Here is a 20,952-nt window from a genome sequence, read left to right on the forward strand (position 1 = left end):
ACACAAGGCCAAATCTGGCGTGAAATGTGGTTGGATCCATCCTGGAAAATGTAAGGGGCTGGCCTGCGTCACTTCAGTGCAGTCTACCCAATGCGAAGAGGAAACATCGGGCCATTGTGGCTTCAGCCTGGTCTACCCAATGCAAAGGGAAAACATGCCAGCATGGGGAGTGGCGTCAAGCTGGGCATGCCCACCCAGTCGGCCACACCCACCCAGTTGGCCACCCCCCTACCCCGCGGAGGTCAACCACAGCCCTGATGCGGCTCTCAATAAAATTGAGTTTGACACCCCTGGCTTAGAACAATATATCTTCAGAGGATACTGTCAATGTAGGTATGCAAATCTTATTCCTGAATCAGACTTAACACTTATAGAAAGAACATAGGAGTCAGTCTAATTTCCAGTGGCAATTGCAAGCTGTCTTTTCTGGATTGACTTTGTGGCAGCCTCTAATTGAAATTGCTATTAGAACATCACTTTTAGAAAAGAAAACTTAACAATATTTTAGTGGAAATGATTCTGAATCGTTTCTTAAGGCCGTTGGAGAAATTGCCACTAGTTTTAGACAATCACAAACATTGAATTTCTGAAAGGGAAGGAGTTGGGTGAATGAGAAAGCACATTTAAAAAATGCATTATCTTGGTTTCCTTGGCAGCATGAATTTGCAATGCACGAAAGAAACTTAGCAAGAGAAAAGAATGCAAACAGCTTTTTAGGTTGATCAATTTTTTTGGAAAACATAACAGAACTCTCTTCCTCCCTGTGATTTTGTTTATTGGTTTCTCTCCCTTACCCTATTATAGAGAAATGAAGGAGGTTTTTTTTTTATTTTTCAAGTTGGACCACATTCCAACTTTCCATTCATTTTTGTCTTGCTTTCAGATTTTCTAATCAAGTAAGCTTTCATGGCAATGTTGCCACCAGCTACAAAACTCAGCCAAAGAAAACTGGAATCCTATTCTGGCTCTCTCCCTGAACCCATCATGGCACATTTTTTATATTCTTTGCCCTCAGCTGCAGGTGTAGATGCAACTCTTCCAGAAACAACACTGGGATTGGGCTAGTCATGCTGGCATAGAGGATCTCCAGGTGTTGATTAACTCATACATCTCATTTCTGTAAGCCATATAGAGCAGCTCATCCTCCAAATCCACAAGGCAATGCATTCAAGGTAGGAACTGCTGTTGAGATGGAGAAGGGCAGGAATGAGAAAGAGAGAGGGGGGGAGAGAGGGAGAGGGGGAGGGAGAAAGAGAGAGAGAGAGAGAGGGAACATTGACTTAGCCAAGGGTAAGAACTTTCCAGTTGTGGCTTATGGCTTAATGTGATGCATAAACCAAACAGCTGGGATTCATTCAATAAACTACAGTTGTGCACTTCCTAGTTTCACCTGGTGTTTAAACTAGCCCTAAAAGAAAAAGACTGCAGAAGTCTTTAGACTCTGTAAGAGGTTCCGTTTTGTAAAGCATTAGGATTGGGATCTGTTAACCAAAGTGTAAAGGGTTATTTTGACACTGGACAGAATGTATTTTTCCCTACAAAATTCTCCATGTTTTCCAAGGCTTATCAATGTTGACAATATTAGTATAATTTGGAGCAAAAGAGAAGTTACATTACTGCTATTGCTAAATATCCATCAGTTAGAAATTCTTATTAATCTCCTGTAAACCATGCAGAAATTAAATAAGAAATAAGTTCCAAAGTTGACCATTGTGGTATAATTTGCCCTTTCTCTTCTTTTCTGCTCTGTTATTTTCAATGTTGGCAGTTACCAAACACAATATTGGACACAGCGATGAGGAAGTGTGCCTCCTTCAATGCCCAATTTGTAAATTGTAAATAAGCATTACAAAAATATAGTAAGTTTACAGTGATTCTTCAGTAAGGAACCTAAATCTGAGCCATTGCTGTCACTTGGGGGGCAAGCACAGAAGTATGTTTATGGGTTGGTACAACTAGCTGAAGACAATTTCTGCAAGAACATTGACCCATCAAAATCAAGCCATATATCAGAGGGTAGCTCTTTCCCTTATTCATGTCTGCTGAAAAGGATTTTATAGATTAGGCATTAGCCTTCACAATGTTGTTGTTGTAGTATTAATCTTGACCTACAAACTGAGCCACAGAAAAATGGATTTCATGCCAACATAGGTACCGGTATTTCCCTCCTATTTATTGCAAACTGAAGGTTTTGCAATCCCCGGAGAATCTCTTTTATACCTCAAAAATTCCTCGAAGAGCCCCCAAGTGCATCAGTTAGCCTGTGAAGCAGCTAGAAGTACACTGACAATCTTATCCCTCTGAGAACTGGCAAAAAAAGCTGAAAGACAACGGGGCAGTTTCCGTCTAATACGCATATCAGACAGCTGTTCTAAACGCTGCGGATTTGTTCAAACACATAACATCTCCAGAAATTCAGATGCTTGATGTTTTTAAGCATCAAGGTCCTCTCTCACAAGAGAATACATATGTTTTTAATATTTGGGGTGCTGGGCTTTAGTTGATGCTTGCAGGTTTTGTGTAAATTTTTTCTTGTTTTCTGTTTGCAATGCTGTGAGGTTTTAGCAGGAGGTGGGGCTGGTAGGCAAAAAACCAGCACATTTTAGCTTAGTTTTTTTTTTAAAAAAAAAAGTTGAACTGGATGAAAACAATCATAGTGCCCCATGTGTATGTCATAAAGGTTTTATCTCCAGTCCTGATCGGTTGTGATTCTACTTATTTCACTGGAAATGGAATGATAAAGATGCAATCTTCCATCTAGGCATTTTAACATGCCTCCATTTTATTACTAATTGTTTACTGCCCTGATCCATTTCACGGACCTTTGCTCACTGCAAACATTATTAGTATTTTTTTGCCCCAGCCCGTCACTTGCTCATGAACAATATAGTGTGTTCAACATGCATTACTTTTTATCAGCTTTTCTGATCATTTCATTTTCTCTTGATGACAGTTTGGACAATGTTTTATCCCAACCTCCACACCACTTGTGTGCTGCATTTTCCAATATACGTTTGTAAAATTTATCACCGTGATGGTTATATATGCTCCATTGCCTTTGGGCAAATATTGCCTTCGTAGTTTGGAGTTAATGTTTACATTTCTGAAAGACAAAAATCAGCCTCCACATTTGATTACAATTCTGTAAGACAGACAAAAAAAAATGTCTCCAGGACTACATTAAACTAGTTATCAATGTCTGTTACAATTCTTTGTTCTTTAGACCTACATGCAAAACCTATCACATGTGTATTGTTGGTACATTTTTATACTAAGAAACACTGTTTCCCAGGCACGTCTCTGGGGCCACCTTTTTACGTACATCTCAGTCTGCAGATAGCTTGGATTTCTCACCCTTTAATATATCTGGGTTTTAGCAGCATCAATTACTTGAAAATAAAAAGGATTCCTTGTAAATAGAGAAGGTCAGATCATTTGAAGGAGCTGGCAATTCCTGGGTATCATTTCTATTTGTGTTCCATTTTTCTTGATACAGTATCAGAGTTCTCTCAATGCACTGTTTTATGCCAAATTATTTTGTTCTTATTCATCCATTGAGTTACATTTGTTCCAACCTTGGGAATGATTTCAAGCTATAAAACCAATTTTTATAAAATGGCTTATTTCATGGAGAAGTGTTGAGGGAAAGATATTTGCTTATTTATTAATTTATTAATCAAATTACACGGTAGCCGATCTCACCCAAAGGGACTCTATAAGCACTCCAGACAACAATCAGATGAACAGCACGGATATAAAAACAATACATAAAACATATAGAAATCTACATTAAGGAACAAATAGGATAAAAACAAACTTAAAGACCCTCAGGTAAGAGAGAATAAAAAAGATCACCTCAACAATGCAACCATCTAAGCAAATTTCCAATTCCCTGGGAACCCCAAGCCTGATAATATAACCAGATCTTGAAGGGGGTCTTGTGAAAATACAAAAGGGATGGGGCTAATGGTAGGTGGATGAGGAGACACACACACACACACACACACACACACACACACACTTGCACATACCCATGTGTTGTGGCTCCGATTCCCGAGCCTGTGCTGTTAGAGGAAGAGGACTTGGAAGATGAGGAGGAGGAACTGGGAACGCCTTCCTCCCCAGGACCTTCCTCTCTGGCAATGCCTTCCTCCCTGATAATGCCTCAGGTTTCATCAGACAACCGAGAGGAACAGCCTGAGATTAATCAGGAGGAAGGCATATCGGAGCAGCCCCTGACAGGGAGTCAAGAGGAAGAATGTTGGCTTGATCCAGCGTCGTAGGGAGAAAGTGAGCAGCAACGTAGGAGGCGTGGGAGGGTCAGAGAGTGAGCTGAGTCATTGAGCCACACCCGATAGAGGATAAAAGTGGGTGTTTTGTCGGCTAGAACTTTGTACGGGACAAAGTTTACTCTTACTTCAGGTTTTCGTTGTGAATGATTTTTGTGGTCTGCCTTGTAATTTTCAGTGAGTAGCTTTTTACTTGTTATCAATTCGGACTTGGCAGGCAGAGCGTGTTGGAATGCCAAGGACATTATCAGTTCCAAAGAATTAACTCTGTGGAGTCCGAGACAGCTTGCCTGCCTGTGTTTGTGTGAGTTTGTACTCTTTCATCTTTTTGGGAAAGAAGAAAGGTGAGACAGAACACCCACGCATACTGTACACAAACATTTACCTACACTGTCTCCAATTTGCTAATGCTGGCCAATCTGGATGATTGTTCAAACTCTACATTGCTTATTTTGTAGTGTAGGAAGTCAGCACCCACCCACTCTCCTAGAGAATGAAATATTTTGGGGAATATTAAAAAGGCAGGATAGAATATTTCCCCTAAAGGAAAAATGGGAGGAAAATCTTAAGGGAGGCTAAAAGCAGCCCCAGTCTCCCTGCCCCAAGCAGAGACTTAGGAGGCCAGCTTTTAGAAAGTCAGATTTGGTAATCCATTCAGAAAGACTGGGTAAACAGAAACTCCAGATAAGCAACACAATTAGGCAAGCCAAAGATTATCTCAAACACCTAGGATTTTCATTTCCCCTTTTGCCTATAGAGCCAGCCCCCTATATAACCACCCTACATGACCCCATAGGAAACTGACAACAGCCATTAGAATATTAAAGGACATATTCTTCCACAGGAACAGGAAGCTCAAATACAAAACCCGAAAAAGGTATAACACCCTCCCCCGACTCTCAACTCCATTTTGTCAGCTGCACCAGAACTGCACACTGTGTACTTGTTGGTTCTGTTCATCAATAAACTTCCTTTCTTAAGCAGCCTCCATTTTATTGCCGGCTTGGAACTGGACCTGGATTTTTCTTCCAGCAGCAGAAAAGCTACAGTAGTCCTTGACTTACAACCACCATGAAGTCTGCCCATTACGGATGCAGGTGGCAATGGCCCTTTAAGTGAGATGGCCTCATTTAATGACCCACACTCCCTGCTGTCCCTGATAGGGCCATTAAATGATGGTTGAGGTTTTTAAGCAGAGCACAAGGTGTTTTGGGGAGAGAGAGAGAGAGAGAGGGAGAGGGAGGGGAGGGAGAAAGAGGGAGAGAGGGAGGAGAGGGAGGAGGGAGGGAGGGAGAGAGGGGGGGAGACCTTCCTTGGGCCATCCAAGGCCTCCCCCACTCCATGCACCCAGTGGGCCACTTTCTGCCCCTCAGGATTCCCCCAGGACCTGGCCTGCTCTCAACCCCCACCACCACGCAAGGGAGCCTAAAGGCAGTCAGCAAAAGCTACTGACACATAGAAAGCAGTTGCAGTACAGACTGTAATTGCCCTCTGTGTGCCAGTAGCTTCTTCTGACTGGCTTTATGTTTCCTTGCATGGTTGAGTGGCGGGTTTGAGAGCAGGCCAAGGTCTGCAAGGACATAGCAAGAGAGGTGGCAGAGATAGGTAGGAGTGGGGCGCTACAGTGTCCCTGAAGTCTTAAGGATGAACAACAGCAGGAGCAGTAACTTTGAAACCTAATCGTAAGTATGTTTTGGGGGGGGGGGGTTTATTAGAACTTTGAGTGGTTGCTTAGCAACCGGTTTTAAATTGAGGACCACCTGTAATTACGGTGGGGTCTTTTCGTTTTAAAATCTGTCCTGTTCCATAGCTGTGCAGACAATCACACATTGTATGAAAACTTTTAAAAGAGGGTCTTTGAATGAACTGTGCAATCTCTTGCTCTACACTTGCCATACTAGATGTCTGGGTTTGATGGGCATTCTTGCTATAAGCGCAAATCTCTTCAAAATCAGAGTTCTGTTTCTGGATGCAGCGTTTGATATACTTGGCTGTTTTCATTCATGCGTGTTCTCAACAAAACGGTATGTAAAGTAACAGAGTAGCTTTTACCTTGGAAATGAAGAAGGCTGTGTTGCAGTTTGCACCTTCTTTGTTTTTAAAACAGTGCTTTGAGTGGCAGCCAGAAATACATTAAAAATAACAACATGCTACAATATTTTGATTAAGTGACATGCAGTACTTGGTTGTGTATATACTTGCATTGCAAGAAAATATTATTGGTATTAATTAAAATACTTGTCTAGAGAGGTGCCAACAAGGATACTGCTAAACATCTGCCACCTAATAATAATAACTCGTCATGTGGAACACTCTAATTACTGGTATTATCTGTTAAAAGGGACAGCTAGTGGTAACAATAATCTGATTGGGAACAGAAAGGGCCTGTTGTATAGCGAAACCTTGAATGGGGTGTTATTTTGTAATTGTATGGTGGAATATAGCTTTGATGTTCCCACCTGCCTTTTTTTTTTCCTCTTAAGAGACATTAATAGATAATCCGGTGCCATCATTTTTTCAGCCATTAGCTGAATCTATACTTCTTTTTTCCTAATTATGAGAGAAAAGATGGCTTGCAGTGCAGTCTGCTTGGAAATAGGAGAGAAGAAGCTAGTTACATTGATGAATATTGGTAGCAAAGAGAGAGCAGTCGATGATGATGGACAGCAGAACTGACTCAGTCCACTACAGGTGTTAGCTGTCAGTGTCTTAAAAATAAAAATGTAGGAGTTACGGGGAGAAACATGGTAACTCTAAGCTTCATAGGTTGTCCATCAAGCAAGTTTAGTTTAACTGATGGTTCAGGATAGCCTTAACTTGCTAGTTTATTAGTCTGATAAAAGAAAAATACCAGCCTAATTGAATGGACATGCTAATACAGGAAAACCCATGCCAAGGAGTACTAGTGTGCAGAATAGCCCAAAGGGCAGAGGTGGGCAGGAGATAGGCAGGTGGTGAGAACACTACACTCCTCTATTCGCAACAGAATACTCTACATCACCAGACTTGAGATTCTAGGCTTAGACAACCTTGAATTGCGCCAGCTAAGATTGAACTTAAGCATAGTACATAAAATCATATGTTACAATACCTTACCAGTTAATGAATATTTCAGCTTTAACCACAACAACACAAGAACACACAACAGATATAAACTAAATGTAAACCACTCCAAACTCGATTGCAGGAAGTACGATTTCAGCAACAGAGTGGTCAATGTCTGGAACTCACCATCTGATTCTGTTACCACATACTCAAACCTCCACTCTTCTACCCTCAAACTAGCCTCTATCAACCTCACCCCATTCCTAAGAGGTCTGTAAGGGGCGTGCATAAGCACACAATCATGACTACCGCCCCTGTCCTATTGACCCCAATTATTAGTTCCTGTTTCATGTTTTAAACTTATGTTTATTCTTATTTCTATTATATTGTAAGCATTTGACAAAATGAATAAATAAATAAAATAAATAAATAAATTCAAGAGGATGCAGTCTTTACTTTATCAAGACTTGGGGGTTGGGGAGTGCTTACCTAACAGCTGGTGGCATTTGGTTAATGATGGCAACAGGAGTTCTGTCATTAAGAATGCAGTTACATAATGTCATGCTTTATGACTCCCAGCTGTAGCAACATAAATTTTGATTCCAGTTAAAGACATTAACCAAGGATATCTGTGTTAGAAAAGCCAGAATCAGGAGATTCTAATCTAAAAGGTACTGTAATATTCCCACTATGCGCATGGCAGAAGGCAAGGCAATAGTGTGAATTACATTTGACAATATTCTGTGAATCTGGTCACTCAGTATAAATATATTAACAGTATATTTGCTTCCCTTTCTCATGATTTGGGCTTATTCCAAATCTTTCAAGTAAAACTATCAAGAGAGCAGGACTACCAAAATATATAATTAAATAAAAGCAGAACAAATAACTAGAATAGGGAGGAGAGAATCTTCCATATCATTCTAGTGTCATCCAGCTACAAGTGCTGGAAGCAGCAACCTTGATATTTATAGGTAGTCCTCAAGCTCAGAATTTTGGTCACATATCAGTGCAGTCATAAGTCAAGTCACCATATGACTGGACTCGATTTTGCAGTTGTTTCTACCATGATCGTTAAATGAGTCCCCATGGTTGTTAAGCGAACCACGTGGCCATAAATCCAAATCCAGCTTATCCATTGGGTGTGTTTTGCTGGTTTTTGCCAAACCGTGAGGGGGAAAAAACCACTCCACAAAAAGAGAACATGTGACTACAAGATGCTGCAACCGGTCATAAATGTGAGCCATTTTTTGGTCTGTTGTAACTTTGAATGGTTGTAAGCAAACAGGACCAGAGGTCGACTTCAAAAATTTTAGCAAACGGGTTCTCTGCCCGCTTGCTGGGTGGGTGTGGCCATGGTAGGTGTGGCCTAGTCAGCCTCCTGCACCATGGCGGGGTGGTGTTTTTGCCCTCCCTGGACTCCTGAGGCTTTCCTCGAGCCTCTGGGAGGGCAAAAATGGCTTCCTCAGGCTCTGAAATCTCTCTGGAAGCCAGAAACAGGCCCATTTCCAGCCTTCCCAAACTTCTGGGAGGCCCGTTTTTTTGGCCTTCCTGAGCCTCCCTGCACTTACCTGCATCCAAAACGGGCCACATGGGGCTCCTGGGAGGGGATGGGCAGGGTGGGTGGAGCCAGGCAGGAGTGGGATTTGAGGGTCCTCCAAACTGTGCAGAGTCTTAGCTAGAGGTTCCCCCAAATTCCTGTGAACCCCCAGCAACCCACCCCTGAACAGAACTGCTAGTGCTATATTATTGGTAACCTGAGTCTTATTTAGCTCCCAATTGAAAAACCTGCTTTTGAATTCAGATGAGGAGTAATTGAAATGATGGAGTGAAATCAGTTTCTTTCCTCTGCTTATGTAAAACATGTAGAACTGTAAGCAATCTGAAAGGAACAAAACAAATGTTCCCTACTTTTAGCTTCTCCGCAGGGACTGATGGCTTCATTACGCTAAAAACATCAAAAGTGTACTACAGTGTGTTTGGATTCCTTATCAGTTTCACTGTGGAACTGAATTGCTGTCATCTCTCCAAGGTGCCAGATTTTTATTATCCTGTGATGCTGCAATCCATAATAAATGTTGTCCTCTCTCAAAAATGAATTCTGCAATGTACTCAAGAGACAATATGTTTAGAATGAGAATGTCACTGTGAAATATGCAGCTCTTTTGCTTTCAGAAATTCAACATGTGAGACTAAATTTGTTCCCTTTCCTCCAAATTGATTTTGCCTCTTGCCTGCCTGTTTCTAGAAAGACGCTTCATAGCAGGATGTCTGGTCTCTGGTTAAACATCATCTAAGCTGGGACTGACAATTCAATTCCATGCATGAGAGTCTCTCTCAGGCTGATATATCCTTGTGCCTTTCCTCTTCCAGGAATGTTTATTTTTATTTATTTATTTATTTGATTTGATTTGTCAATCGCTTACAAGATACAGGTATAAGAATAAACATAGTTTTGAATACATGAGATGGATACTTAAAAGAAAAAGAAACAATAGGACAGGGATGGTGGGCACGTTGGTGCGCTTATGCATGCCCCCTACAGGCCTCTTAGGAAGGGGGTGAGGTCAATAGTAGACAGTCTAAGGTTAAAGTTTTTGGGGTTTGAGGAAGAAACCACAGAGTCAGGTAGAGCATTCCAAACATTGACCACTCTGTTGCTGAAGTTGTATTTTCTGCAATCAAGTTTGGTGCGGTTAACCTTGAGTTTATTGTGTGCTCTTGTATTGTTATGATTGAAGCTGAAGTATTCATTTGCAGGTAGGACATTGCAATGTATGATTTTATATACTATATTTAGATCGGACCAAAGGCAGCGTAGTTCTCGGTTTTCTAAGTCTAGAGTTCCAAGTCTGGTGGCATAATCTGCAATGAGTAGAGGAGCAGAGAACTCTTCTTGTGAAATATTTCTGGACTTTCTCAATTGTGTTAATATCAGATACATGATATGGGTTCCAGACTGATGAGCTGTATTCAAGTATAGGTCTAGCAAATGTTTTGTATGCTCTAGTTAGTAGTGTGACATTACCAGAGAAGAAGCTACGTAGGATTAGATTAACAATGCCTTTTTTGCCATGTAGTTATAGTAGGCTCTAGCACTTAGATCATTAGAGAGGAGTACTCCCAGGTCCTTGACAGAGTTTGGATCCTCAACAAAGTCTTAACTATTTAGCTTGTATTTTATTTTCTGATTATTATTTTTTGCCAATATGTAAGAGAGAGCATTTATTTGTTGAAGTTGCCATTTGATTGACCATTCTGATACATAGTCAAGGTCCTTTTGGAGGGTAGTAGTATTGTCTGTGGTGTTGAATAGCTTTACATCATCAGTGAAGAGAACGCAGTTGCTCTTAATATGATCACAGTGGTCATTTATGTAGAGTATGAAGAGAGTTGGTCCTAAAACACTGCCTTGGGGAACACCACTGTTGATAGGTACAGAATTTGATAGGACACTCCCAATTTTGACCATTTGTTGTCTGTTTGACAGGAATGCTACTATCCAGTTACGTAGGTGTCCAGAGATACCATAAGATTTTAGTTTTAGTAGTAGTTTGTCGTGTACCACTGAATCAAAGGCTTTACAGGAGTCCATGTAGATTGTGTCTATTGTTTTGCCCTGATTGGGTTGTGTAGTCCATATGTTTTTGCAGTGTAAGAGTTGCAGATTACAGGATAGTTTTTTTCTGAAACCAAATTGTTTATTAGAGAGTAGGTTGTTTTTCTCTAAGTGGAGGATAATGGATTGGTTAATAATTGATTCCATGACTTTACAGGTGATGCAGCATAAGGAGATTGGTATGTAATTTTCAAGTAGGCTGGGGTCTCCCTTTTTGAAGATGGGGATGACTGTGGCTTGTGACCATAGTTTTGGCAAGGAGCTGGTCTTGAAAGATTTTTCAAAGATTATGCTTAGAGGTTCTGCTATGGCAGTGGATAGCTTTTTTAAGAAGTAGGCACATATTCCGTCCGGTCCAATAGATAGGGATGGTTTTAGATTGCTCAGTGCTTTTTCAACAATGTCTTCTGTAAAATCGATATGTATTAGATCATTGTAATTGTCTGTGGTTCGACTAGGAAGTACTGGGCTTGATCCATTGCTGTTTACACATACTGAGCCAAAGAATGCATTAAAGAGGTTTGCTTTGATAGTGTCATCATTGCAGTCTTTGCCATTAGGTCCTTTCAGGGGTGGGATGGACCTTGAGTCTTTTAGTTTATTGTTTACAAAATTGTAGAAAGCACAGATGGAATTTGTGCGTAGAAGGTTTTCCTCTTGTTTAAGGTGATAATTAGTGCATTCAGTTTTTATCTGTGGCATAGATTTTTGTATCGGCTTTTGAAGTTGGCAACATGACCAGATTTGTTTTTTCGCCAAAGTGGTCTCTTTATGGATGGAAGCTTCCTTATTGTTATGGGTAATCTGTTTTTCCTGGTTTTGGGAGTTGTTATTGGTACATATAGTTTCATGACTCTTTTGATTTCTAGTAAGAATATGTTGTAATGGTCTTCAACAGTATTGCATCCAATGAATAGAAATTGCCAATCAAGGGAAGAAAGATTGTTGATTATAAGGTCATAGTTGCCTTTTTTGAAGTTATAATTGGGGATTTTGTCATTGTGATGATTTTTGTGTGAATGTACGTTGAGACAAAAGTCAATAATGTTGTGGTCACTGTTGGAAAAGGGTTCTTTAATTTGTATTCCATAAATTGAATTCAAACTATTGCAGAAGATGAGATCAAGGCAGTTGTTAAGCCTAGTATTGTTGGTTTTGTATATGTGTGTCGGAAGAAGCAATAATACATGTTTTGGTTCCATGTTCTACAGTTTGTAAAGTGTTAAATGTGAGCAAACCCAGTTTTATGGGCTGGGTTGCAATTTCTGCAGAAAGTGTGTCTTTCAAAAATATGGCTCTGTATTTGAAATTATCAACGGGACCAGTCCAATCCATATAATAAAAAAACAATCCCAAGTATTATATCCATATTTTAGGTTGGCACATATTTCTGGCTATATGTTCATTGACTTAAAGGGCTGAAAAATAATATAATTACATTATCATAAGGTGAGAAAAGAAGAAAGAGAACAGATTAAATCTCTGATCCTGATGGCCAACCCAGATTGGATCTATGACTGGCCCAAGATCACCCAGCTGGCTTTATGCCTAAGGCAGGATTAGAATACACTGTCTCCAGGTCTCCATCATTGCACCAGACTAGCTCTCAGTTCTCACACAGTCAAAAATAAACAGCCAATACCAGATCTACCTGTTACCAAAACACAAGGCAGATGAAAACTAGCCCTCCCATCCAAAACAGAGGGCTGTTTCGTTCAATGTGTGGCTCAGATAGGAGAAAGAAATATTTTCAACCTTGATTTCACTATAAATAGGGCTTGCATTTGATATATGTCACCAAAATTCTTTTGTAATGTTTTCATAACTTTCTACAAGTAAAGCTGTTTATTTGTTTTTTTAATTATTGGGAATGTTCTTGAAATATTTTTTTTCTATTGCCATAGGTGGTACATTTGCTGAGAAAGAAACCAGGTAAGGAATAAAATGCAGAATGTTAGATATGTTGTATAATAATAATAAGATGGCCAACAAGTGGCCAACAAGAAAAGAAACTGGCCCTTAAAAGTAGGGGTCAAGGAGTATTTAAAACTTTGAATCAAAAGACAACCACTGCACCTGTGCCAAGATTTGGGAGCTGAAAATTGCCATTTGTGTTGTCCACAAATGCCAGCACCACTCACTTGTAGCTTTGTAATCAGGTCCAAGAAAGCCATCCATGTGTAATTATCTAGCTGCATGCAGCAGAAGGCTAACTCATTGGGTAAGAAATCATCCAAACGCATAAATTGGAGTGGGGCAGTTTGCGAACAATTTCGTAATTTCTTGAATGGAGAAGTTAAAAGTAATGAATAGCAATAATCCATTCCCTTCTGTTTTAAGGTCAGCCAAATTAGATACTGCAAGACACAGGTGGCCTTCAGCATTGCCATTATATGGTTTTAAACTTATTCAGAGTTTTATACTTAGAAATACAGTTGTTCCAGTGACTGCTTTGCAAATCCTCTGTTAATTCTACAGACTCACAAGGGTTATTCTAATAAACACAGCAAGTATTAGGACTGGAGGTAGTCTACATTCTGTTTTTCTGTTTTTAAAAAAGTATGTGGTACATTGGGTTTTGTTTTTAACTTATTGTACACTGCAGCTGGGCTGATTTTAAGAAGAAAATAATACTTGTAAAGCAGGAGACTTTTCAATGTCTGTTTTTCAAACCCCCCCCCCCCCAAATTTAGTATAATTTCTAGAATATTTTTTTTCAATCTTTTCTATTTGGAATAAATAAGCTATTTTCAGACCAAATCTTGTAACTTTTTTTGTTTTTGCTTTTTAGAAATAAGAGGTTTCTCTAACAAAAGCTTTCAATGTTTCATTTTTAACAACCAGCATTTTTTTTCATATTCTAACATTTTCCATCAGTTTTTCATATACATTTTAAAAGCAAAGCAAAATAAAATCTATTTATTCATCAAATTTATATGGACACCCATCTCACCCAAACTGACTCTTAAACATAGCATTATTTTTACTCATTCAATCTGTTTTGATCACATTCCTTATATTGGGGATGAAAAATAAATGCACATACACATTTGAGTTGTTTATTCCAATGTATGAGCTGAAAACTGGTGACGCAATGTTGTAAACCAAAATTTTAAACACTAAACTTAAAAAAAGAGAGAGAGAGAGACTGTAGTTTTATTTTTACCATAAATCAAAATACAAAATAGGTAAGGCAAATGAAGGACAGTCCAGAACTGTCTTCTCATACCATTGTTTCCCATTCAATTCTTCTCAAGGGTCAGTACAAAAAAAAAGCTGTGTATCTCAAGGTCTTATATGCACAATCACATTTAGCATAGTTAAATTAGAATAAACTTTGCTGAACACTGTTTTTTTTTCCCCTTCAGAATGTGCTTATAGTGCAAAATGAGATTCTCTCATGCATACCTTTATTAAATATGTGTCTGACCAGGCTGGGGAGAAATTATCAAATTCAGTTTTACATTACAAAAATCAAAATGTTGTCTGCAAGGAAAGAAAATGCTCACCTTGGGAGACAGAATTTTAGAATTCTGTTACAATACTTCAAAGTGTCTCCTTTGAAAGATTGATACAGCTCTACTCTAAGTGGCTTTTCCCTTTCTGTGACACCAGGTTGGACAATCCTTTTGGACAAGTGGGCCTATCTGGAAATTTGAGAAGTAGTCATGGGATGTAATGGCATGTGGAAATGACCTTGAGGGTTGAGGAGAAGAGAAGCTGCCTAGGAAATGGTCAGACAAGAAAGGAAGCACAAAGAAAGGGAAGAGGGAAAAAAAACTTTCAGAATTAATGAGATTCTGTAAGTGTATCCTTTACAATAAAATAGAATTAGCTCATCCGGTTATGTTTCCAGCCTGCTTTACTTGACATGGGAAAAAAGGACCATCATGGTCATATAGCCTAATTACAAAATGCCTGCCACAGAATATACCTTTATTAGAAATCAATCAGCTGAAATTGTTCCCTGCCATCTCCTCTAGTCTCCAGGATGTTCTCCTGAACTTGACTGGATTTTGCCATGTTTGTTTTGTTGTTCAATATAAGTGGCCACATTTCCAGAATGATGCTTAGGGCCCAGCATTTGGGCCCTATTATTATTTTCTTAGAATGTTTTAGGGCCTTATTTGGGGTTGAAGCACTACAACAAATATAATGTTGGGAAATAATGCTCTGCTTTGTAGTAAGAAAGTTTTTTTTACCACAGGTTAGTTTTTAAAAGGTAATTTTTATATATATAAAAATAATGCATGAATGTAAAGACATTGCTCTAGTTTGAAGGCTTTAGCTCAGTCCAAGTTCCTCTTTATTACAGAGAGCATCACATGGTAAAACTAAACTTAAGATCATCTGTGGTCTTCAGGGAGAATGAAAAGAATTAAGACAGCAATGTTATTTGAAAGTCCTGCCTCTCTTCTAAGGGTACTGCATTTGTGGGACTTCAGTTATATGACAGTAGCTATCATCTTCATTTTTTTTTTACCTTCCTTAAATGCTGTTTGGACTTAAGAATCTCATTGTCTAGTGAAGGAACCAAAATAATAATAAGAATCTAATTGGCTAGTAAAGGAACCAAAAAGTGAACTGTATTTTTCTGTGCTGATGTGGTTGATTGCTAAAGTGTAGATATGTGTGTGTGTTTGCACTTTGAGTTACTGTTGACTTCTGATGACTATCTGAAGTAAACCCTTCAGTTTTCTTGGCAGGATTGTCAGGAGTGTTTTCTGATAATTGCCTCCCTCTTCTTAGGGCCAAGAGAGAATGATTGGTCCAAGGTTACCCAGTTGGCTTTGTGCCTAAGACAGGACTAGAACTTCTCATCTCCCAATTTCTATTCCCGTAGCTTATTCAACGAAACCTTCCCAGCAGTAGGTATACAACACTATCAAGTTGCTTGTCACAGTTGTTCCTCCCAGCAGTTATTTTTACATTGCTTTTCTTGCACACTGTAGTTCTGTGCACACTGCAATTTTCACATTTAACAGCTGACTTATTTTGTAATTAAAATAGACCTGGTTGAAGTCTCCTGTTTTCAATCACCACTGGAAATACCTTCTGCAACACAACAGGCTTTTAAACTAACGCAGGCTCTCCAATCATACACACAAATGCACACCACAAACTTTACAAACTAGACGTGTTTTACTGACTCTATTTGAAGCGAAATAAATTATGCATATTTCAGATTTGAGAGGCTTCTTATTTTAAATTAATCAGAAGTGACTAATGAGATTCAAAACTTATTACCACAACAATAAAAAAAACTGGCAACAGCTGCAATACAGGACAGTAGCTTTATGTTCTGCATGCTCTGTTTTTGTCACCCAAGTCAATTTAATTGTTTGGTTTCCTAGCTGCAAATGATGCTGAAGGAAAATTGGTTGGCTCTTGTATTTCTTCAGCATCTGTCATCTTACCTGGGAGCAATCATTTTGTGCCAACCTTTTGTGGCTTTTTGTAATTGCAAATAGTATAAAAGAGAACTATTTGATGTGCCAGAATGAATAACTCCTATGAACTTCCTGCCTTAATCATCACTGTCACTTTTTCTGTTCACTCTGTAGGTACTCCACACTTAAGTGATTAATCTGGACCTTAATTGTCAGGAAATATTAAGGATGCATGCATGGCTGGCTATGCCATGCTTCACAGTGGCAAAAGAGCCTCTTTCTTTCCATAATTGATACTAGATGCCAAGGAGGAAAGACTGCTAAGCGAAGGACTAAAATTCATTGCAGCCCAATATTGGGGAAAAAAGAAAATATAACAGATTTAGATGTCCACTTCATCTTGGGGCTCCACCTACCTTTCAAATGAGCATTTTGCTCATAAAACAGTCCCAATTCCTGACTGCAAATTAGAGTGATAATGATCAACATATCATTATTTAATTATGTCATCCCTACACTATTTTTCTCCAGTAAGTTCGGGGAGATGAATGGCCTATCCAGGTTTGTCTTGGATGCAAACGAAATTCAAATAAAATCAAACAGTATGAGGAAATAAAGCAGAAGGACTGCAACTTGTCAAAGTGACCTACATGATCATAATTCACTCTAATGTTTAGAATCAGTGAACATTTTACATTGGCTATTTTCTAGCCCAAGGCCTGGCAAAAGGCGGCCTAATTCACAATGTCTCTGGGTAATGTACAAATTAAAAATGGGACCCAAGACAGATAAAAGACAGCATGAACTACCATCCAATATACCCCGACATGCATAGCTATGGAACCACAGCCTATGGAGAATGTCATTCTTCATAGCCTATGGAGAATGTCAGTCATCCTGGTCATGGTTGAACCAAATGTGCTTTTTAAAGAGGCAGCTGGACTTTCTTGTTTTTCTTTGAAGATGTTGCACTTCCAAGAAGCTTCTTCAGCTGTGACTGGATGTTGGGGAATGGGAGGATTTATACTCCTTGCAGACAGCTGGACATTTGCATTCTTTTAGAGAGTCGTTAAGGCCACCTGGAGATCCAGGTGTCAGTGGTGGGATTCAATTTTTTTAAACTACTGGTTCTGTGGGCGTGGCTTGGTGGGCGTGGCAAAGGAAGGATATTGTAAAATCTCCAGTCAGAGGTGATATTTGCCGGTTCTCCGAACTACTCAAAATTTCCGCTACCAGTTCTCTAGAACTGGTCAGAACCTGCTGAATACCACCTCTGACCTGTGTCCTCAGGGTCACCTGAGTAGTACAACTGGATGTGGAGTCTTCTTCGAACTGCTGGAAGGACTGTGTCGTAGACTGATGATGCCCCTCTGTTGAGAGAGAGCTGTTCAGTTTTGGCCATCAATGTCAAAATTGAACAGCCATTTCTCCACAGAGGGGAAGGGATATGACATCATCTATTTCCAGTCTACAACACAGTCCAAGAAAGCTCCACACCCATTTGCACTACTCAAGTGACACTGAGGACACAGGTGAACCTCCAGGTGGCCTTAACGACTTGCTGAAAGAATGCAAATGACCAGCTGTCTGCAAGGAGTATAAATAGCAATAGCACTTAGCACTAGCAATAGCACTTAGACTTATATATCACTTCACAGTACTTTACAGCGGTTTACAGAGTCAGCATGTTGCCCCCAACAATCTGGCTCCTCATTTTACCCACCTCGGAAGGCTGTAAGGCTGAGTCAGCCTTGAGCTTGGTGAGATTTGAACTGCCAAATTGCAGGCAGCCGACAGTCAGCAGAAGTAGCCTGCAATACTGCTTTCTAACCACTGCACCACTGAGGCTCAATAATTCCCCACCATCCAGTCAGAGTTGAAGAAGCTTCTTGGATGAGAAGTGAAATGTTCTACAAAGAAAACGAAGACAGTCCAGTTGCCTCTTGAAAAAGTACATTTGGGTACCCCAATACATTTACATTATTCCATTACTCTGGGGAAAAAGCCAAGTTTTCAAGACCTATTTAAAGGACCTCAGGATTGGCGCTTTCAACAGCTGAAGGGAACAGACACCATGACAGACAAGGCAAGCACCTGATTCCCACCAGATGATCCTGCTTTAATGATAGGACCAGGAGCATGCCCATTCTGTTGTACATTACTAAACAAAGCAGAAACTATAATATTCTAGCACCTGTTCGCATTTTGCTATAGAAGCAAACACCATTCCATATTTTAATACACTTTCTTATAAAAATAAAAGGAAGACGGTTTCCTTGTAATAAGCTTTTACCAAAACCAGAAAATGCAATGCAAGGACACCTGTCATCAGTGCGTTGATCAGTTATTAAAATTCATAGACTAATTAAGGGGATAATTCACTGATCAAAGGGAGGACTGCAATGCAGTGAAAGTCTCAGCATCAGCGCTATCAATTAAAAAGTCTCCCCAGACAGCAAAATAAGCATTAGATTAACATAAATAAAATGAAGGACAGAGAGAGAGAGATGCCAGGTATATGGTGGCAACCAATTAGCCAAGAGCATCGCTGCAACTGTAACACTATGAAAAAGTGAATTTGATGGGACAATGCAGCCACTCCTAGGCAACAGGTGGGTGGGAATCAAGTGAACTCAATTGAACACAAGTGAGAGCACTAGTAAGATCTGCCTTGTGGTGGGAAGGATGCAGAGGTGGGCTGTTTCCAGTTCAGACTGGTTGCCCATACCTGTAGTTCCGACCAATGGCTGGACCCCACCCACCCAATGCTATCCCGTCCTATATATCTCACTCTCTGGCTCATTCACCCTGTGTCATTCCCCTGGTGGAGACTGACTCTGAGGGAGAGGAGGAACAGCCAACAGGGAGTGGAAGTGTGGCTCCAGAGGTTGTGGAGGACGCTGGGGAAGGGCAGAGGCTGGCTGGGCAGTCAGAGGAGGATCCAGATCCATCCCCTCTCCATCCTAGGACACGCAGAGGAGGAAAGGGCCTTGATCCTCTTCATGGGCTGCAGCTGTGAGAACTGGTTAAAAGGACAGACACGCGTATGGGCCAGTGCTGGAAACAAAACATAGAAATATCTCTAGTCTGTCATTCCTCTCTGAGTTTGGCATCCTTCCCAATATGTGTTCTGATATCTGTGGACGTCTCCAAGCCCTTATCTTGCCTGGTTTGAGTTGTTTTTTACTCTTTATAATTTATACGGTATTTCCTCCTTCTTGTAACTGTTCGTGTGGGAGTTTTTTTGTCTCCAGTCAAGGATATTTGGAGCTTGGAAGCAAAGTGAAGGAATAAAAGGGGTTTCACCTGTTTTTTTGTGACTGTTTATTTTGTAACCTACCCTGGGTCATCACACCCTGCCCATGCAGCCCAGCTGATTTCTGCACCTTGCCCTCTCTACTCACCACGGCTGCCGGAGAAGTTGTGCTGGAAGCTGCGCACATGCAATCGCCATGTGTTTGAAGTTGCATGCAAGTGCGGAAGGTGTGCTCGCGCTCACATCTGGCCCACCTCTGGAAGGGTGTCAAAGCCTCAATATTTCTCTACCTTTATTGCATCCACAGATAGCCAACTAGTAACCCTATTTAGAGTGATCTGGATCTTCCTGGGTAAGGGAGCCCTGAGGTTCATCTTCAGGGTTGTGCTAAGAAATTTGCACAGAATCTGTCAGATAAAATAACTTGGATTTGTTCTCAGCATTTGTCCCTTTGCCTCCTAAAGAGGCATCGGTCTGTCGACTCTGTCCCCTTCTCAAGAGTCCATCTTTGGATTCAGCTGTATCAGATAACGTTTGTCCAGTCTCCAACCTTCTTCTTTTTTTAGCAAAGGTTGTAGAGAAGGTGATTGTGCAACACCTTTGGAGGAACCCGGATGCAGTTGATTATCTGAGCCCTTTCCAGTCAGAATCCAGGTCCAGATATGGGAAGGAAACAGCATTGGTCACATTTTGGGATGATCTCTAATGGGAGTAGAATGGGGGTAATATTAAAAGATGCTGTTCCAGAATGCTGACTCAATGCTGACTTGCACCAGTTTTTCCCATGTTGGTTGGGTGCTGGAAATGATATAATAGGAAGTCACAAGTTTGAGAAAAGCAAGTAGAAACTTGCCACAGAAAACAATCTAAGCTTAACTGCCTAGGATGCCTTTCAAAAGAGTAACATTCAGGTCAATCTATCTGCTTGATTCTTGAGTAGCTAGGCTTTTAAGCTTATATTGAAAAATGTATTTTTGTGGTTAGCATTTGCAACAAAAAAGTAGGGCTTAAATAGGACCATTGTTTAAGAATAAGCATTTCTACACTGATATAACAGTGGAGGGGCAGTAGCTATATATGTTAAATGCATCTGCATCAGAAACTTAGAAATAAACTAAGCTTGCAATTTATTTTAAAACTGCAAGTGAATGCAGATATGGCCTTAATCACAGGTGTAGCTGGGACAGTGGCTTATTGTAAAAGTAACAACAGAAATATGAGCCAAAATAGATAAAGCAGGAGAATAGGAAGGAAAAAAAAAGGCACACTCTCCTACAAGTAGAGCTCAACTTTTGATTAATAGTTAAACTTAAGTTTCTTCCAGCATTATTTGTTGAGGGTTAAAATGTGATT

The sequence above is a fragment of the Notechis scutatus genome, chromosome 3, assembly GCF_049901735.1.
Source record: "Notechis scutatus isolate UNSWTSFEM ecotype Mainland chromosome 3, rNotScu1.2, whole genome shotgun sequence".
NCBI lineage: Eukaryota > Metazoa > Chordata > Lepidosauria > Squamata > Elapidae > Notechis > Notechis scutatus.